Raw genomic sequence first — 22,215 nt, 5'->3', positions numbered from 1 at the left:
ATGAGCCCATTCATGCTTTAAAATTATGGGATGACTTTCAAAAAGGCAGATGGGCCTCCAAAGAAATGCCAATTGGCAAAGACGTAAACAGACAAACTTGAAATGACTCTGTATCTTTATTTGCAAATGAATAATAAATAACATACCATATTTACAGTTTTAGTTAGGAACAGCGCTTGGTTTTAATAAATGGAAAAGGACAGAGGGGTAGGGAGAGAAAGAGCAAAGACAAAAAAAATCTAATGGAGAGGATTTCCTCTCAAACAAGTTTACTGGTTGTAACACAAATAAAGCAGTAAATATAAATATATTTCCCTTTCTTTGTTCAAGCCAGGTCATTGTGATTGTGTGCCTCACGTGGTGTTGTTCAAAGAAACCAACTTGAGCAATGTTACAGTGTCAAGTACAATGGTAATGCTGTTTAACAGCAAGGAAAAAAGCTCATAAATCTCATCTCTAATAAATCTCTGTTAGCTGACTGCCCCAATGTGGAAGACAAAGGCCTTGACACGGATACGGATGGTAGCAGTGAGCCTTGTACTGCACATCATGAGTTGATTAAGTGGGTGCCACCATTATAGCCTGTGCTGTGCTATTCATATGTTTAACCCATGTGACGCACAACACTAACAACAGAGCTTAGTCATGGGTCAAGAGGTCATGTTCACTGGAATATAACAGATGGATTAAACAAGCGACAACTCCTGTCATGTGTGCAGTGACAGGCACGATCATACAACTTTCTCCTGTACATTGTTTTTTTGCATCATATTTACATACAGGTGATCAACATTTTGCACGTTTCACATATTTTACATTTATTTTACACTAAAAGTCACTTAGCTATTAGTTCTACACTATGGTATACAGATGTCATTTTCTTAACAACTCAAGTTTTATGGATGATAATAATACATGACATTTCATCAAGTTGTTTGGATGCTAGCAGCCCAGTCTTTCATGTTTTGATGTGCAATTTAACCACAATTCTTGTGCATTTGCCTATCTTCAAATTGCACGACAAAAATGATTCAGAAGGACGCACAAAAGACCAACAAAAATTCCAACCTGCCTTTCTTTACGTTTGTTGATCAAAAGAGTCGATTACTGTACCTTGACAGCAGTCTCTTCTTTTCACGAGGAACACATGGGAATCTCGCCCTGAAAACCACTTCACCCAGTTCCATTCACCTTTGATCCTTTAGATTCATCTGCAGTTCCTCTGCACTGATGCGGTTTGACACATCAGCGTGTTTAACACGAGCCACATCAAAGTGATGGACATCCCCACAATGTGCTGACACACCTCACCCCTAGGTTTCACTTTTCAGACTTGAAATAAGTTTTTTTTACACAGTCACAGTGGATGGCTCCTGCCACATAAAAACAATAGGAATCGTTTTGCTCTCGTCAATAAAATGAAAGATGTCAATACAGTGTTTTGTAATCCAGACTGGTTAGCTGTCACTGGTTAGGGTCTTTTTGGGAGGCAAGGACGGAGAGAAAGCGCAAGAAAGAGAAAAAGAAGGAGAGACAGATATTATAGAGAAAGAAAGAGAGAAATTAAAGACTAGCAAGCTGAACACCTCTCCTTCTCCACAGGGCTCTTCCTCCCCATGGAGAATTTGCCCTTGAAAGAGTGCTCTGATATCAGCTGATTGATCTCGTTCTGTTTGTAGGAGGAGAGCTTCTGTGAGATCCAGGCGCCCCTGGCATCCTTGTCAGTCCCTTGGCACAGCCTGCCACATGCCTTGCCCACCAGATAGGCCAGCTCCGCAATGTTGAGCAGTAGGCAGACTCCCGAGACGGCCAGCATGAAGACGGTGAAGATGGTCTTCTCGGTGGGCCGGGACACAAAGCAGTCCACGGTGTTGGGACACGGGTACGAATCACACTTGACCAGGCGCACCATGGTGAAGCCCGGGTAGATCACCCAGAAGATGTAGAGGAAGGCCACCTCGAAGACGATGCGGAAGACAATGCTGATGGTGTAGGTCCACCACAGGGCACCGGTGATCTTGAACTTCTGGTTCTTGATCTGCTCCAAGTCTTTGGCCCCCTGGCTGCCACGGCCCGACTGCCTGAGGAGGCGCTTGTCGGCATGGCGACGGTGCGCCACATGCATGGCCACCAGCAAGGCCGGCGTGGAGACCAGGATGACCTGCAGGGCCCAGAGGCGGATGTGCGAGATGGGGAAGAAGTGGTCGTAGCAGACGCTGTTGCAGCCGGGCTGCTGCGTGTTGCAGATGAACATGGCCTTCTCGTCGCCCCACACGCTCTCGGCCGCCACCACCAGCACCAGGATGCGGAAGATGAAGATGACGGAGAGCCAGACGCGCCCGATGCCCGTGGAGTGCCTGTTTACGCCGCTGATCACGGCATAAAAGGTCCCCCAGTTCATTTTCGATTCCAGGTCTGGTGACGAAGGAAGGAGACATGACAAATGATGCTAGCTCAGCAACATCAAAGAATGTTTTCTTGCACTGACTGAGATGACAGTAAAAAAGTTATGCTTTAACTTAGCGCTAATCATTTATACACATTGCCTCAAGGCAGTACATCTGGTGCCAAGGCTGTTTTAATGAAATTTAAATGAAATCATCCCTTTATCCACTACATCCTCAAAACTGATGACTGAATATGAACTATTGCAAGCATAGCACTTAAATATTTCAACAAAAAGTGCTATCAATCAGAGAGTGATGAGGTGAGCTACAAAGTTTGTGGAACGCTGTCAGAGCAATTGCTTTCCCAGAGAATAAAAACTATTAATTTACTCTTGCTTAAAGTGTATAAACGTCATTACTCTACCTACTTGGCATAACATTAATAAACACCTGCAGCCACTATAACTGTTCAATAAAAATAACAAGACGCCAAGTTACCAGGCTATGCCAGAGTTGTAAGCATCCTTCACAGCATCAGCTGTTGCCTCTCCGACCCAGAAGTGTAGCCAGGACATTGAGGCAGGTCAAGTAGCAAGCATTGGCAAGAGCCGCCCAGGCACCCAACCACTGTTTAAGAGCATGGGCGATGGCTTACGGCCACGCATGGTCACCTGACGATGTCTACCAAGGCCAATGGCCGCCACTCGTCGAACCCACGTGACAACTATGTCCCCCACACTTATATATCAGAGCAGATTTTCCATCGACCAACCACTGATCACATCTCAGATCACCTGCTGACTACAACCTGGTGGTCAGAGACTTTTAAATACTCCTCAGATTAGCTCTCGACAAACACCTGACAGCTGAGGGACTTTCACTTGACCATTTGGAGTTATTCATTTAGAATTCATGTGAATTTTTTCTTTGTTTGATTGCTTCAAACATGTCTGTTGCTTGAAACATGTCACAAGTCTTGTAGCACTCAACTTCATGAGAAAAACTCACTGTAACTTGCAATTAAAGGAAAGTAAAAAATACAAAAAAACATGTATAAGACATTTACCTTCGGTTGATGTGGCACACACACGTCCAGAAAATGGGTTGATAAGTACAGCTAAGCTAAATGACTGGGATGGTTTGGCTTACTGTAGAAAGGCACCATGTCTCTGAAAAATGCTAATCACGGTCGTGACACCACCCAGCGCCGTAGCAGTCATATGCTCTTTTGCATACAATGGAGGCCTTCACGGGCTGCAACAAGAAGACTTTAGAATTCAGATCAAACGCCTCAACTTCCGCCTACCCCTCGCAGAAGAAAGAATCTGTGTGGTCTCACTCAAAAGGCCTTGCTTGGGCAACATCGTTTGCCGTGCTTGGCAGGCCTAGGAGCTGATGGGTCATCTTGGCCGACCTAAACAACGAAAGCTTACTGTTATTTTTTGAAGGGTTCATTTAACATGAGCTACTTGTTTTGCTTTCTGCACATGGCAATCTATGGGGGGCATTTCAGAGTCATTTGTCATTTTTTGCACTACCAAAACAGCAGATGTTGTAGTGATCATTTCTCAACATGTATGAGACATTTTCAAAATGGTTCTCTCTCATTAGACAAAATTTAAATTGCACATGAAAAATACCAAAATTAAGAATAGTCAGGTAATAACTGGACTGGCCAAAAATGTGTTCATATAACATGTTTCATGTATTACTGTATACATATTGGTTACAGACAGATCATTTGTCTAGGATGTGAAACTAAACATTTATATAGGTTACAAAACAGCTGAAATTAATCAAGGAAAATAACATCAAGTGATGCTAAACGGATTGTAAATGGACCGTAATGATGTACACATGGAGAAGTGTTGAGTCTATTTGGGGTTAATGCCTTTTGGTGATATTAACCTGCTTTGCATGTGCTTCTTTGCCATGATCTAAAAATATTTCAAATATATTACAATGTAATATGGATGGAGATCGTGTTTTTTGATTTGTTCATGTATACATAGTTGTGTGTGTGTGTGTATGTGTGGGGGGGAGTTGTTGTGCACCTTTAAAAAAAAAAAAAAAAAAAAAAAATCAGCACTGGGGTTAACCTTGAATTGTGAGAGAGGGGGATCTCATTTCTTGATAATTTACTTAGTGAATTTATTATAACTCATATTACTACTTATTACTATAAATGTATTATACTTTATAATATACTTCATGAATTTATATGGGGGAGGTGGGGTTCAAGCACTTTTGACTACTACTACTAGCCTGTACTTGAAACTACGCAGTGTTGTTACTCCACCCACAATTTCTTTGCCTTCAATGACAATGATCTTCTTAACTTGAACTTGTATACTGATATTGAATTCCGACTGTTTTTGCATCCAAATTTAATAGCATAGTTGTGTTGTTCACTAGTGCTACATTTGCATAGGACTATTGCTACACCATTTTGTTTAAAGCCCTCTATAAATGGTAGGCCTACATGGCTTCTTCCATGATAGCGCAATGATGATGTACTAACATGACGTCATGTTGGATGAAGAAGGGTTACGTTTTCAGCTTGGAGCCTTCATGTTGTGTTCAACAAACATCAGGCCAGCTGGTAGATGTAATAGCAAACATCCTATACAGTGTACCTTATACTGAGTGGTGAACTTGCCCACACTTCATCCTTGCTGCATGCTAGAGCACAACAGCATGGGGATGAAAAGAGGAAATAACGTCACGTGAGGGATTACTCAATTTATTTATTGTATAAAGTGCATTTCACATCAAACAAAGCCATTGCAAACTTATCTTGTCGAGACCAAAACGTCAGGGTATGAGGTTTGACATAGAGGCAACAAACTTCCCCGTACTTGCATGCCAAACAAGCCACTATGTTGTAACACAAAATAAAACAATATAAATAAAACTACTCTTTGGCAAAACTTGAAAAGGAACATGACAAAAAAAGAAAGGAAAGAAAAACACTGGAGGCACACTGAGCAGTGATTGTAGACATCAACTGTGTGACTCAAACAATACAGTTCACAGCTGACACAGCACTTAACAGTGTTGGGCGATTGCCACCCCTGCACCACCCTCCAACACCCATCAGCATTCAGCTTCTACGCAGCATCACAAGTCAGTGAGTCCGGGAGCCCACCTCGCTACATCAAGCCTACGTCTTCACTACCTAAACCAACCCTCCAACCAACAGTTTATTCAACTTGGTAGTGCAGAAATATGCCACTGTATATGCTAGATTTACAGTGGGAGAGGCAACACAGGGAACCACAAGAGCGATAACAAAGGCGGCTTGTCCGGTAATTCCAGATATTTCTCAATTGTTGAGGGGTGTGCGTTTGTGGGAGTGGGCCGAATCGGCTCGCGATCACTCAATGAAAAAGGAAATTCTCGCCCATATCAACTTGTGCGACTGTTGTCACGTAACCAATCATATTGCATGCTTATTGTTTCACTATTTATTTCATTTGACCTTTATTTAACCTCTTCTTTCCAACAGAGATACATGCACACGGCTTACAGACAAACTAAGAAAGCACATGCAAGGAAACACGTGCAAGCAGACAGACAATCCAGAGACTACTTGCACAATAAAAAGACACATTTTCTCACTCCCTGGAATTAGATCTTAAATCACCTCAGTGTATGTACAGTGCCTTCAAAAAGTCTACACACCCCTCCTCAAATGTCAGGTTTTTGTTATGTAAAAAAATGGCAGAAAGACAAATAAATTCATGGCTTTTTCCACCTTTAATCTAAACTATTAATATGAACAATGCAATTGAGAAACAAACTCAAAGCTTTAAAGAGAAAAAATAGAAAATAAAATACTTCAATTAACACGTTGCATCAGTATACACACCCTTAAATGAATACATTGATGCAGCACCTTTGGCTTATCGTGGTAGTGGCACAAAATCTTCGGCCCCCTGGTAGAAAGCTGAAGATGCAGAGGAACTAATCTTTCAGAACGACAATTTCTCTTAGCACACGCCTAAATCTACAAAACAATGGCTTCACCAGAATAATACTGAGGTTTTGGAATGGCCCAGAGACGTCAAAGGTGCTGCTACTAAGTATAAATTTAAGGTTGTGTATATTTATGCAACCATGTTAATTGAAGTATTTTATTTTCTATTGTTTCCATTTAAAGCGCTATGCTTGTTTCTCAATTGCATTGTACAGGTTAATAGTTTAGATTGAAGGTGGAAAAAGTTGTGAATTTATTAGTCTTTCTGTCAAGGGTAATGGGAAGAAATGAGTATAGAGAAGGGAAGGAACTGCACATGATTCAAAGCATACCACCCAATCAGTGAATCATGGTGGTGGTAGTGTCATGATGAGGGCATGCATATCTGTCAATATGATTATTCCCTTGTATTTATTGATGATGAGGACTACCGACAAAAGCCACAGGATGAATTCTGAAGATTTTCAGGCTATATTATCATGTCATATTAAACCTAATGGTTCTGAACTCATTGGACAATGCTTCACATTGCAGATGGACAATGACCCAAAGCTTCATCTGAAAGCCACTAGCCATTTCTACCCCCCAAAAGTGAAATATTATTCAATGGTCCAGTCAATCACCTCATCTGAGTACGGTTGAGCAAGCATTTCACTTGCTGGAGGCAAAACTGAAGGGAAATACCCTCAGAATAAGCAGGAACTGAAGACTGTTGCAATAGAGAGCTCACCATAGCATCACCAGGGATAAAACCCAGTGTCTATTGATGTCTATGGATTGCAAATTACAAGCTGTAACTGACTGGAAAGTATTTGCAATCAAATAATACAAAATTGAAAGTTTGATGTATAAATACTAGACTGTCCAATTACTTTTGGTCCCTTAAAAATGGGGTGGCACTGATAGAAAATGTCATAATTCCTTCACAGTTCACTCGATTTGGACGCAAACACCCCCATATTAAAGCTGAAAGTCTGCTGTTAATGTACATCTTGTTTATTTAATTTCAAATCCATTGGGATGGTTTACAGCACCAAAAACATGAAAATTGTGCAGATGTCCAAACATTTATGGCCCTAACTGTATGTGGAAAAAGGAGTGCAGATATTGTTGGGTGCTCCAGTTATGCATCGATGTTGTACCCTTGTGAAGAGCACCAGTGGCTTAATCAGAGACCAAATCAACTTTAGGTAAGATATATATTATCAATGTTAAACTTAATGTAATATTACACCTCTATCAGTTCCTTCTCTCCTGAATGATACACATTTAAAATCTTCTTTAAAACCGCTATAGGCCTCCAAAATAAGCCTTGCACATGAACACTTTCTCTGGATAACACAATTTTGAAAACTAATGAAATTATATCCTATGTGTGTTTGCACAATTATAAACATTCCAGTACTTCAACCACATTTCTTTCAGCCATTTCTATATCACAATTTCCATCTAAATGTCCATTTATATGCACGCTAAATGAGCACTAGGTTTCACCACTAGGGAGGCTTAGCAGCAAACCTACATAGAGAAAGCATAATGAGTAAAAACCTTTTCACCCACTAAAAAATGACAAAATGAAGGTTTAGTTTTACATTCTTCAGAAAAAAAATACAAAAATGTTCCTTGGCACACAGCCAGTCTATAAACACTCTTGGGCATGCTAGCTCTAACGCTGGCCAAATAGGCCCCAGCATGCGAGCAAGTGGCTCCTGTTCACCTGTTCCTCAGAGAAAATAGAGTGTATGAGAAGGTTCAGAAACGGAAGTTGCTCGTGATCACCAACTAGCTGCAGTACTACCACAAATTAATGGGTTTCAATGGAGCTGCATAATATAATAATAATATCTGTTCTTCTCGTTGTATAATTTTTGCCCTGAAATATTAATATTCAATTCGAAACTAGTCCTAAGAACTCATTTGAGTATTTACATTTTTTTGCATCACAACATAGTTCTTAACAGGCCATTTTTATTTATGAGTGCTATGACTGGGAATTGGAGTAAAAATGTATTTTAGAATTTAGCCCTACTGACTCCTGTTCATTTTTCACTTGCCTGCGTTCGCCAAGTAGCTGGAATGGCAAGGTCATTGGCTACATGGCCGCCAACCAGAGTGAACTCTCTCATACATTACATTTTCTTTGGTTTCTCAAAGTGACCTTCTTCATGAGCCTCCGACCTATGACCCTGAAGTAGGCCCCAGAGGCTAGCTGGCACCTCCCTGTGGTGTAGACGTGCTACTGGGTTGTCTAATCTGAGTGCAATTCTAACAACATACAAAAGCCAACAGAGTCAGGTGGAGTTGATACCAGAAGTTTACAAACTGTATGTAACATATGTAGAGACACACAATCATACCCCCCCCCCCCCCATTCTCTGACATAAAATCAGATCAGGCGTCCCATTTTCAGTAATTTAGGATTATTACCTCCGCCAAGGTGGTTATGTTTTCGGTCGCGATGGTTTGTCTGTCTGTCTGTGGGATAGCTCAAAAAGCCACGAACGGATTTGGATGAAATTATGTGGAGTTGTTGGAAATGACAAGAGGAACAAGTGATTCAATCTTGGTAGTGATCTGGATCACGATGCGGATCCAGGATTTTTAAAAAAGGTTCTACACCATTGCGGTATAGGGCGAACATGGACATTGCAGTTTCCAACTCCACAAAAACAAAGCAGAAAAAAATTAGGCAGTAACATAGTCAAATGTTCGATCAAACAGCTTCCTTGGCAGAAGTTTGCACTCTCTGAGTGCATTTGTAGTAAAAATTATTTCCAAAAGCAAAGATTATTTCCAAACTAAAGATTGAGAGAAACATTTTTACTCAATGTGTTAAGCATTTTCATCAAAGTCAAAAGTTTAAAAAACTAGAACTAGAATAAAAAAAATAGAATTGGTGTAAATGTCTTTTGACTTCATGAATTGGGTCAAAGGGTTTGGATGGCTTTCTATAAGCTTTGATGAATACAGAACTGGTATAGCTGGGCCTTGTGTAGGTTTTACAAAGAATGGTCCAAAAAAGAAAAAAAATACACACTGAGCGGCGGTTCCGTGGGTAAAAATGCTTGTTGATGGCAGAGGTCAGAGGAGAATGGCCAGACTGGTTTGAGCTGATACAAAGCCAACATTAAGTCAAATAACTACTCCTACAGCACCAGAAAAGCACATTTGGTGCCACTTCTGTCAGCTAAGAACAGGAAAATGAGGCAACAATTTGCACTGGCTCACCATAAACGACAATAGAAGATTGGAAAAATGTTGCCTCGTCTGATGAGTTTTGATATCTACTGCAACACTCAGGTGGAATGGTCAGAATTTGGCGTCAACAACATGAAAACATGGATCAACCCTGCCTTACATCAATGTTTCACGCTGGAGATATAATGACATAAGGATATTTTCTTAGCACAATTTGGGCCAATTAGTACCAATTTATCTTTGTTGGAATGCCACAGCCTACCCGAGTATTGTTGCAGGCAGTTAAGGCAGCTGTGAAGGCAAAAGGGGGTCCAACTCAGCACTGTTCCTAATGAAGTGGCTGGGGAGTGTATACAGCAGGGGTGGGGAACCTATGTCTCGAGGGCCATTTGCGGCCCTTGAGACCGTTTTATCCGGCCCCCAATATGATTTTAATGTTATTCAGCTTCACATGAAATATGACATACAACCAAGTTACGTATATTCAGGAAACCTAGAGAAGGTGGTGCTTGTTTAAAGGTGGCTACCTTCAATATAGGCCTAAAGTGAAGGGGGAAATCCTGGTTTGTGTTCATAATACCGTCCTCGGAGGACTTTTACGGCCCTCGGATGAATTTGAAGTGGCCCTTTGAATGAAAAAGGTTCCCCAGCCCTGGTATAAAGTATGGGCTTAAAGTTGGTTTACACCTTTTCATTCAATGCATTCTCCTCATTTTCTCTTGACTGTGATGTCAATATTAAAAAAAATGTTGAGTAAAATTCACTCATTATTCTTCAATTTGGAAATAATTTTCAAAATAATTCTGAATCACCTAAAACTGGAAATCCGATTTAAAATCATACAATGAAACAAAAACATGAGTGTGTGTCTTTACATACACTACATACCATTTATGTAAACTTCTGGCTTCAAGTGTACAGAGGCTCCCCCATTATATATTCGACATTCAAAAATATTTCTTGTCCTTGTAGCAGGAAATGAGATGCTTCTCCCACGCAGACACCTCTTTGCGTGCCTGCTCCAAAGCAAGACCTGAAAACAGAACAAAAAAACTCATGCTTCAACCCCTTCTCAAACTGTGGAAGTCAGCAGAATCTCTGTTCTGAAAGCGAAGACATTGCCCTCTACTGGCTCTTTAAGACAACTGCACACACAAGCAAAAAAACACACTCACTTCTCTTCAGGCCCATGTTCTTCAGCTGGCTGTGGTTGGCGTGTCCATTTTGGGCCAGTCTCAAAGACAGCGTAGCTCCTCTCCTACAATGGACGCATAAAAGTTAAGCTTGATGCAAAACATCTTACAGGGCGCAACAAGTGTAATACTCCTCACCACTAGAGTATCCCCCATCTTTAAGCAGGTAACGAATTATATGCAAATATATTATTCATCTACATGTATTAAGTTCATTATGTCTAACTGTTTAACTTAAACACTTAAGGTTTTCCTTTGCCTTAAGACATGTAAACGTTTTTATCAAACTGTCAACATCAGCGTTTTTTAAAGCACATCACTCATCAACATCACAGTGACCCTCTGATGAAGACGGAAGTAACACCGTCGAAACATGTCAGGTAAAAGATAAAAACTTTTACATGTCTTAAGGCAAAAGAAAAACCTAAGTGTTTATATTATTCATCTTGTCCAAAGGTGGGCAAACTCATGCAGCCCGCTGAGTCATTTAATCTGAACTGCAGAGCCTTGCAAGAAAGGCAACCTACTACCCCACTCTTACCCAACATTCTCAAAATGTCTAATGATTTCAGATTTCCCTATACTCATGAACGGCCATCCGGGTTCTTTGTTCTTAAATGTGCGTTACGCCCCTTTATGGGTGAAAACAAACCGAATGTCTCATCAACTTACATGCTACATCGGCTTGTCTAAATGAAGACAGTCCATGCTTCAGCCACGGCTGTTTGGCTCTATTATTTGAACAGCCGGCAACACAACACGTTTTCGGCATGTTGCGCGTGAACAACGCTAGTCTACAGGTCCGTATCTTTAGTTTATTAAACCCCAACATCACCAATTGACTTGCATGGGTTGTTTTCCCCCACAAATGGGCGTAACGCACATGGAAAACGTCACGCCGTTCATGAGTATTGCTGATTACTCTATTCATCTAAATGTGTTTCATTACAATGTGCTGGACCAATAGCCAACAAATCATGTCAGCGCACATTATACTTGGTAATGACACACGTCAGTTTCCTATGACATCTGCCCCTTCGATCAATAATCAAAAATCAGTGTGGCCCTCTCGACAGATGTTGAACGCTTTTGTGTGCATTTTCCTACAATGAAGCTTCCAGTTTGAGATGTAATGGTGTTCACTCTAGGGTTGCCAACCGTCCCTTGAAATACGGAATCGTCCTGTATTTGGAGATAAAAGTGCGGGTTCCGTATTAAACTGAAACGGGACACGGGATGTTAAAATGCAGGAAATTACATCTAAGAAATACTAAATTTTCTGGGGGACGACCCCCAGCACGATGAAGTGTCCGGTATTTATTTCATTGACAGTTGGCAACCCTAGTTGACTGTGACCAATAAAAACAAGTATTGCGATAGTACTTGTAGACAAAAGTGAGGATGCTGACCTCATGGCTCCGATCTTGCCCTTCTCCATGAACATCTCCACCGTGACCCTCCTCTCCTGGGTGAACAGCCGAGCGTAGATGGTCCTGTTGCTCACCTTGTCTTTGAACCAGCTGACAGCCTGATCAGTCCAGTATATACCCACCGCTGGAGTCACCTGAGGAGGACAGCAGCTTTACAATAAAGGTGCACTGTGTAATACTCTTAGCAGTTTATTTCTGGAATTCATGCAGCTCATTAACAAATGCAGCCCATTAACTTGTTCACAAATACCTAAAACCACCATCCAATTCGAAGTACCGGTATTCATTGCGACCGGGAATATTGCACTTTTCAATCATGCCTGAAAAGGTGGCTCTTCTCCATGGCCGCCATTTTGGATGTCCAAAAACTGACATTTTTAGCTGCAAAATGTATTGTACTTTGGTCATACTAGTAAATATCAGTTTATTGCTTAGTAAATAATCATGAGATCAAATTTGGAAACAGGCAACACAGTTTCAAAGAACAGCACAGTTGTGATAGCTACTCTGGCCACAATCATACACACTGCTGTGCACATTCACACTCACTTGGTTCTGAAAGTGTGTGAAATATTGTTATGCAGGACAGAAACTGAGCTTATCTCAGTATTTGTTTTAATAGTCAATTTTCCTTGATTGGCTTAAATGCAGTCAATTTATCACGTTACATGCAGCACAGGTGTTGCTGATGAACCAGCTGGTTGGATGTGCATGTACGGGCAAGGTGGGACATGGATTTACTGCATAGAAACAATGCCTGTGTAACCGCATCACCTAGCGACAGGTTGGGCCACACTACTGACAAAACTACTAAACTCAGCAACTTACATTTGCCAAGGCCACTTGCAAAGCCTGTGCAGGATAAGCAGCTATGTCTCCGCTCAGTTCCCTGAGGTCCTTCAGTGAGAGGAGAGCTGTATCTCCAAAATCAACTCTCTGCACCTCTACATCTATGTTCTTGATGCTTCCAGTGGAGTTGTACAAGGCATCTAGAAGAGAGTAAAAAAAATAAGTGCTGTATAAGTGAAAATGCAAAAACAAATTTCATAACATGGTTTATAGTGTTTCAATTACCCCATCACTAGAATAAGAATTCAATCCTACATCAAGTTTTTCAGTGTTTAGAATAGAAAACACTGTGCATTCCGTTTTAAAAGTTACCTCTGTTGACCCCACATATCTTAGTCACTCGAACACGGAACCATTGCTGCTGCTCTGGAAACCACCCAACAGCATAGCTCCCAATGTCTGGCACGCTGTCTATCGGGGAGAGGCTGGCATCACTTTCGCTCAGGCTGAAATACAAAACCAGGCAACATGCGATGTCTCACACTGGGTCAAGTCAGGGTAATCAAACAGGGAAAACAGAATTGCCCTTAATACTGTATATCCAGTCACACATTGTGGTGGGGAAACTGCAGGAAACAGATGACTTACTGCTTACTTGTTTAATTTCAACACCAAAATAGCAGCTAAACATATGTGCATTTTTAGGGCTTTCATACCATACTAGCAGCTGTTGCTCTTTCATGATCAAGGCAGGTATGATGACACAAAAATTAGATATGACAAACACTCAAAACAAGATGTTAATGTACCCCATTTCAGTCTGAAGTCGGGTTAGGTTGGTGTCCTGGTGTTGAATGAAGAAATGTCCCGGGTCCACCACGTGCGTCACCACAACAGCCATCTCCTCAAACTTGCGGATCTGAAACGGAGCTATAGCCAGCACATTGCTTTTCGATCCTGCGGGAGTGTTGTCGATTTCCCTATTCGAACGACCTCCGCTTTTCTCCTGTTCACCCCCCAGAGATGGGGAGGTGAGGCGTCTTGCAGTATCAGTACAGTTTTCAGTCTTTGGGGGTTTAATTGGGTAAGAATCCCCACTTCTCCTTGCACTGTGGGACTCCAACAGGGCATCAGTCAGTCCGGTGGAGATGTCAGTGATATCCCAGAGTTCAGTGCGGGTGGCTATGATGCAGCTGTAGATTAGCGCCCCGTTGTTGGAGCACTTGACTTTGAAGATGGACCCGCTGTCCTCTGGAGTGCGCCTGGCACTTGTCTCCTCCTGCGCAGGGCTTGCCACTGCCACGGCATCAACCACTGGTTCTGTTGCCGTGTCTGTGCTCACCTGACGAGAGGTCACCTCCATCACGTACGTCTGGGCTCTTTGGCGACCGCTTGAGGTAAGCTCACGTCTGATGAAGGTCAGCAGAGTGATGAACTGCATCCTGCTGTTTGTCCTGAGGAAGGTCAAGAGCTGTGAGGACGTCTGCTTCTGGTACTGGAGCTCGCAGTGGACGTCCTCCAAGCCCATATCGATGAGGTACGTGGGGATGTTTTGGATGAGATTCGGATACGCCTCCCTGGTCGTTTTTCTCGCAAGGACACTCTTCGGCGCAAATGTCGGGGTGAGCTGTACGGGAGGAACCTTGCGCTCGATGAAAGTGGTGGCTTTGGACTTGACATCTTTAGTTGCATTTGTAGAGGGAGGTTGGCAACCAACCATGCTTGATGTCTTTTCTGTGTCGCCTTTTGACATATCACCCTCTGACTGTTTAAACACCATGTCTTGTGGCATTTCTTCTTCTAGGTTTACTGCAGCAATGGGAGGTGACCCCACAACCTTGTCTGAATCAACCTACAATGGACAAAGAGAAAAGCGTATGTAAAATTAACTTTGTGCATCCTAGAACATAAGAAGTGGGTATGTACTAGTGATAAGGTCAAAGCAAACTTTTGAATTATCTTCACACTTCCTTGCTGGTATACTTTTCATCGTTTCAACAGCCAAGTTCATAATAACTTAAATTCATCTGTTACAGACAAAGTTGTAGCTATCTTGTCGGACATGTCAACCATTTGTACTAGGGATGCAAATTATCGATTAATTCATTAATCATTAGTTGATAGCCTTATCGATCGACTTACGATTAATTGATAAGCAGCATTTTACCCTCAATGTTCTCGAAAAATAATCTCAATAATCTCAATGTTCCTCGAAAAAAAAACTACTAAATCTAAAACAAATATTAAAAATTTAGATAAAATACCACATTTAAATTAATTCTGTTTTAATTATTTAATCCAAAGGTTATTTAAATATTCCCACTATTCACACCCCTCTTCACACACACTCTTCACATGCCCATTTCACCTGGGTCTCTTGTCAGTTGAATTGTCGATTAATTGCGATCAATGTTTTTTAATCGATTAACACATTGACATCGTCTTCTCCATAGACCAGGGTTCCCACTTTAATTCAGATATAAAATTCCATGATTTTCCATGACTTTCCAGACCCCAAAAACAGAATTTCCATGACCACTTCCGTAAAAAAATGACGTTCAAACGTTTTAAAAAGTGTAAAAACTGAAGATTATCTTCACCCCTCGAGACGCCGCCGAGCCACCGCCAGAGTTCAGTCAGAGAATCTTTAATTCTCTAGGCCTACTCTCTCTGGTTCAGTGGGCTCATTGCATTCTAGAATGTTGCACATTACAGTGCGAAACCAAACCGTCTGTGGCGAAGCGTTGTAGTAAATCAGTAAGAAACTAGAATGGGCACTCGGTAGAGCGCAAACCTTCGCCTACGCCACTTATTTTTTTCTGGCCATCTTCAGAGTGTGGGGCATAACATTCTCCAAATTTTGGTGTTAGTTTCATTGAAATCGGACCGGAATATCGTAATATTACATTTTTGGCCCAGTCTTGACCTCTTATTCAATTCAGCATGCACACGTTGTTCTGGCATGTAGTGCTTGGCAAAGAAAAATGTTTGTGACCTTGACCTTGACCTTTGACCCAATCACTCCCAAAAAGTAATCGATTGTTCCTTGGGTCATGACCAATCATCCCACTAAATGTCATAAAAATCGGCTCAATTTACGTTTTTGACCTTTTCGTGACCTTGACCTTTGACCCAATCAATCCCAAAAAGTAAATGATTGTTCCTTGGGTCATGACCAATCATCCCACTAAATTTCATAAAATTTGGCTCAATTTACGTTTTTGACCTTTTCGTGACCTTGACCTTTGACCCAATCACTCCCAAAAACTAATCGATTGTTCCTTGGGTCATGACCAATCATCCCACTAAATTTCATAAAAATCGGCTCAATTTACGTTTTTGACCTTTTCGTGACCTTGACCTTGACCTTTGACCCAATCACTCCCAAAAACTAATCGATTGTTCCTTGGCTCATGACCAATCATCCCACTAAATTTCATAAAAATCGGCTCAGTTCTGACTGAGTTATACGAAGTACAAACAAACAAACAAACATTCACAAATAAATACACGGCGGGCAAAACATAACCTTCTGGTGAAGGTAATAATAATAATAACAATGTTATACACCAAACAAAAAGGTTTTTGCTTCTTAACAACTGTTAAGAAAATTCCATGATATTCCATGACTGTAATCAAAATGGTAATGACTGGAAATTCAGACCTTGAACTTTAAACTTAAGCCGGCCAGTGTTAATTTTGACAGGAATTTTTAATTTAGTTTTAGTTTTAGTCTCTTGACGAAAATTTAATTTTAGTTTTAGTCACAATTTAGTCATCTAAATCATTTTTGTTTTAGTCTAATTTTAGTCGACTAAAATTCATACAATTTTAGTCAACGAAATCTAAAATAATTTTAGTCAACTACAATATTACATTTATTTCCTCTTGTCTACACTTCTCTATAAAATTGTCAAACTAAAATACCATTTGGGGAAATCAATGATTAAAATGACATATTGTAGCCTAATAATAAAATATTGTCAAAAACTGCCAGAGCGTCTTATAAGCCAGTGCCTCTAATGTGTAAAAAAATAATGGCCGCAATTGCAAGCACTCATAAATCTCTGTCGATATTTTAGTACGACTTTGGGGGGAAACGGGACTGTGTACGTTATGAAAAAATACTTGTGGGTAGCCTATACAGTACCAGTAGGCCTAATCAAGAATGTCGCGGGGTACAGTAGCCTACTGTATGCAAGCGTTACAAAGGCACGACACCACCTGTTGGAAGACCTCTCTCTCTCTCTCTCGGCTATTGCAAGCTGTTGCATATTAGTTGCTTGATGCAAAGTTGTGATGGCACACGCGCTCTCGTTGACATGGTTGTGTCCATGGTTGCATGCATTCGCAGGACGTTATTGCAATAACTGCATATAACGGTCCCCAAATAACGCACGTGAAAGCGTGGAAGGTTCACTTCCTATTTCAGTGTCCTTGACTGAAACAAGTCGCAAAACGCACACTTCCGAATCCTTTGCGATCGGCACTGAAGTGATTCTTATCAGAAGGCTTGAGCCTACGCATAGACCATAGACCCTTAAATTACAAACATTAGCGAACATTGAAAAAAGATCAGACAACGACCGTCGGGTAGCAGGTTCATGAAGGGAGTGGAGAAGTTCCGCAAAAATGCATCGTTAGAGAAAGATGTTTGCTATGTGCGACAGCACCACCACTATTTCATGACTGCATAAACTTCTTCGTCATGGATAAATGGGCAACAATATTTTTTCCAGCCAGGATTGCACTGAAAAGTAGGCTACTGCTGTTACTGCTGCACCAACGCAGCCTGCTGCGTGTCTGTGTGTGTGTGAGGAAGGGGAGGAGAGGAGACGCGGAGCAGATGAGGGTCGCGACAGTTGCGAAATAGCAGGCAATTCTTTTCCAATGTTTCAGTGACATAGGTTATTAACAAAAATGCTTCCTATTGGTTTTCGTCTCCGGTTGTATTGTAGTCATATTTTTATTTTTTTTGACGAAAATATAAATCAATATCGTTATATTTTTCGTACAAACGCACGCTGTTTTTTTCGTCATCGTTTTATTGTCGTCAGGGGAAAAACAATCGTTAACGATAATTATGACGAAAATATTTCGTCACGAAATTAACACTGAAGCCGGCGCATACTTAACGTGCGTACCTACCGCCATTTGGCCCGAGAACCATTCAAATGTGGCAGACCATTCATAGTCAAAAGCGCCATTTTGCTTTTGCTTGCATTTTTGGAAGTGTGCCCTCTGCTGTTCATGAGAAAAACGGCAGAATCTGTCGCACTCAAAGCGGGAGTTCTAGAGATGTTCAGATGTATAAAAGTAGAAAGCCAAACACGGCTGCTGTAGGGCTACTGAACGTCTGACTTATGACTTATCACAATGAAACAGATTTCTGTAGCTTATAGCCTATTGCCAGATCATTCCAAGACCATGTGAGAGACTGCATAATTTATAAATAGATCACCAAACACAACGTGCTTCTGAACAAAGTAAACAATTGTTTCACTGAACAAAATTTAATGGGAAGATAAAATAGCTCTCCAAGACATTATTATCTTTCTTGTCTTGTACAGACTTTCGTACACGTGTGACGTCGACACTGGAGCAGTCCAATGGTGACGTCACGGCTGCAAGCCTGCAGCCAGCTAGTAAGTGCATTCGATTTCACATCAACGCATGCATGCGAATTTAGACAGCAATGCACCCTGGATGAAAATGCTGCATGACGGTTAGATTTCCTGTCAAACTTCGAAATTTCGTCGACGTTGCGTTGACGAGGTGACATGTCACATGGTGTAAAACTATCGCGGGATGAATGCGGCTGCAGTCAGATCTTGCAACCTCTGCAGTTGCTTATCCCCTTCAACGCTCGTCGGCGGACTGCCTCCGAGGTCACGCGTCCATGGCCTAAGAAAAATAAGAGTTTGGTTCCGGTTGGTTGTCAGGTTTGGTCATGGGTCGGTCGGAATTTTTATTTATTTTTTCAACATTTTTTTTCCCCTTTTTTTTAAATGTCCGACCCACCCAACACCCCATATGCGCCAGATTTCGTCATAAACTTTGTTGAACAATGCCAAGGACGATAGTGGAGTGAGGCCTGCTAAAGCTGCAATGAAATATAATAAGCATTAATGAGCCAAGATAGGCTACTGAACGTCACCGAAATGAGGATATGATCATACATAATAGCCTACCGTTTCTGGCAATACTTGTCCAGCTGCCAGTTGCCTGACACTGCTATTTTAGCTCCTGTAGGCTATGTCCCGTTTTCTTTTTTTTTTTTAATTCCTTTCCATCATCGGTTGTAGACCATATTTTCCTTGGGATGAAGGTTCTGGCTTGGAAACATTCTATTTACACACTTTTTGTTTTACGCGAGGATGTAGACCCCTGAGGCGATATGAATGTGATCGAGGGGCAACATCGTCATTGCCATTAAATCATTATTGTAGGCAACTAGTCCTAGGTCTTCATCGAACAGTCGTATTTGTGGCGACATCATCGTTAATTTCTATTTAATTATTTGGAGGAGGTGCGAAGAGTGAGACCGTGACAGACGCCCTGCTGCTGCGCGATGGTGGGGGGACAAGCAGAGAGAGGGCAAGAAAATAACGGGCTCGGGCCAACGGACTTCTTGGTTAACAAGGCCTTGGCTTGTGGTAAATGAAAGAATGAAGTGAAACTTGGGCAAAACATTTCCCTTCTCTCGTATTAACTTATTTTACAATTACAAGGTATTGATACAGTGCTACTTTAGAATTGCTGTAACAAGTTATGCATCTCGTCCAACATGCAGCGTGACTGAATGGAAGCCCTTTTCTAATACGACGAGACAATATCAATACATTCAAAAATCGTGGATACTCCTAATGTTTTCTGTGTGATGCATTTCGAGGCAGGTAGTCAGGCTGTGTCCGTGTCGGGTGTTGAGGTAAGGCGATTGACTTATCATTTGACAGGCATTTTCGCCAGGTTCCCAAACTACATCGCAGCCTATTAGTCTGCAAGAACGCTGTGAGGCAAGTTATTTAAAAACTTACGAGCTACAACGAATACCAATTAGCATGTTGTAGCATAATAATTAGCCAACAACGTGACCGATAGGTGCGCTGCGTAACTCTGCAGTGACATTTGGGGTTTTCTAATATCAAGCCGGGCGGCACTTGTGGCGCGTGCTTATGTTGCTCCTATGTGGATAGTCATGCGATGCAAATTCAGTAACTTGCAGGCAGGTAGAAAGTGAGAGATGGCGAGTTATGGGAATGAAGAAACGTGTTGTGTCTCGTCTATATGAACGACCCTTCAAAAAACATCGATATTTTTTTGAGGATTCCAAAAACTCAAAAAAAATATTTTGGGTCGCACAAAAAATGATAGGGTCGGTCGGCAACCGGAACCAAAACATTATTTTTTTTAGGCCTTGGTCAACAACTCACTCACGTGTGTATATGAGTCTTGTCTCACACCCCTCCACAAGTTTGCGCAGGTCCCCACTTCAGCTCCTCCTTACTGCCTGTCCCCCCACTCCTCACACGTGGTGTGTTAGTAGAGCAAACCGGTGCGAGCTCATAGTCTCGTTCATATTTGTGGCCGACTTTAAATGCGCTGTATTTAATAACACCCACATCGTGACAACAAGTTCTCGCTCACGTGCTTCCGTCAACGTTGGTCGACAGCAACAAAGTCGTACGGGCCTACTCATTAGGCGCATACGACTTTGTTGCGAGCGTCGATGTTGCAAAAGGCACGTCAGCGAGAACTTGTTGTCACGATGTGGGTGTTATTAAATACAGCGCATCTAAAGTCGGCCACAAATATGAACGAGACGATGAGCTCGCACCAGTTTGCTCTACTAACACACCAATTGGAGCCAATTTTGGTCCCCTAGGGGAAATTCTTTCTCTGCACTTTTATCCCATTTGGACTAGTGAATCACATTGAAGTACACCCACTAGTCCGTAGCAGTGGGCTGCCTGCTGAGCGACGCCCGGGGAGCAGTGTGGGGGTTAGGTGCCTTGCTCAAGGGCACTTCAGCCGTGGTCCAGTCGGGCATTGAACCGGGAACCCTTGGGTTGCCAGTCCAGTGCTCTAACCACTGAGCCACGACTGCCCCCACGTGTGAGGAGTGGGGGGACAGGCAATGAGGAGGAGCTGAAGTGGGGACCTGCGCAAACTTGTGTAGAGGTGTGAGACAAGACCCATATACACACGTGAGTGAGTTGTTGACCAACCAGTTCATGGGCGCGTGACCTCGGAGGCAGTGCGCCGACGAGCGTTGAAGGGGATAAGCAACTGCAGAGGTTGCAAGATCTGACTGCAGTCGCATACATCCCGCGATAATTTGACACCATGTGACATGTCACCTCGTCAACGCAACCAGAGAGTGTTTATGGGTAGTACGAGAGAGCAATCTCGCTACTTTTTCCGGGTGGTACTGTCCACTAAGTGGCGCCATCCAGACAGCGCAGAGGAGCGCCAAGGAGCGCAGAGGCTGTTGAAATGAATGTGGTCCCATGGAGCTCAACCACGATGCTGCCATTGCTTTGGGAGAGAATTGGTATCATCGTTTCATTTTATTTTTCCAAAAGGCAGGATAGATCATCCTTTCAAACAGCAGTCAGTTTGAATGTTTAGACTTGCTGGATCTTTGTAAAATACGTCTTTATTGTCAATATGACGTCACGAGTGGCTTCACACACTGCGTTTGGATTGGTCGGCCGGCTGCATTGCTGTGATCACGACGGCCGTAAAGCAATTTTGTTAGCAAGATGCTAGCGGAGCCTGACTCATAAATGCCAAAGCTGTAGGAAATCAGAAGGACATAACTCCCATGTTATTGTACATTTCATTGAAATCCACATTGGTTTCACAGAACTTACAGTCATATTGTCAAGTTTCAGCAGACAGCGAGCACAATTGTCAGTTATTAGCGCCAGCCTTATGACCTCTGCTGTCTCGACAGCGCTCCCTAGGTGAACTTCAACTGCAGGCACGGGTTTGAGGGCGAGATTCAACACTCCCACTAAACATAGAACGTCACATAGACGTTCATATCTTGTCCATATCGCGTCCGTCCGTCTAAGACCAGTTCTGTACCCAAAAATGACGTGCAAAATAGGTATACTATTTTGACGTCAAACTATGAGGTCCATTAGACGTCTGAATATAGGCTAGTTAATCATTTACCCAATGGGGACTGCCTAAACAGATGTGTCAAAAAAAATAACACATTGGGATGTGTA

The 22,215-nt window shown here is 42.0% G+C and overlaps 1 pseudogene; it reads right to left on the bottom strand.

The window, feature by feature from the left end:
• Window positions 1–97: 97 nt before the first annotated feature.
• Window positions 98–22,215, bottom strand: part of LOC134440289 (uncharacterized) — a 30,615-nt pseudogene continuing 8,497 nt past the window's right edge.

This window comes from Engraulis encrasicolus, chromosome 23 (assembly GCF_034702125.1).
Source record: "Engraulis encrasicolus isolate BLACKSEA-1 chromosome 23, IST_EnEncr_1.0, whole genome shotgun sequence".
NCBI classification, from domain to species: domain Eukaryota; kingdom Metazoa; phylum Chordata; class Actinopteri; order Clupeiformes; family Engraulidae; genus Engraulis; species Engraulis encrasicolus.
The sequence above is the reverse complement of the archived record's forward strand: the minus strand, read 5'-3'. Positions and strand labels throughout refer to the sequence as shown.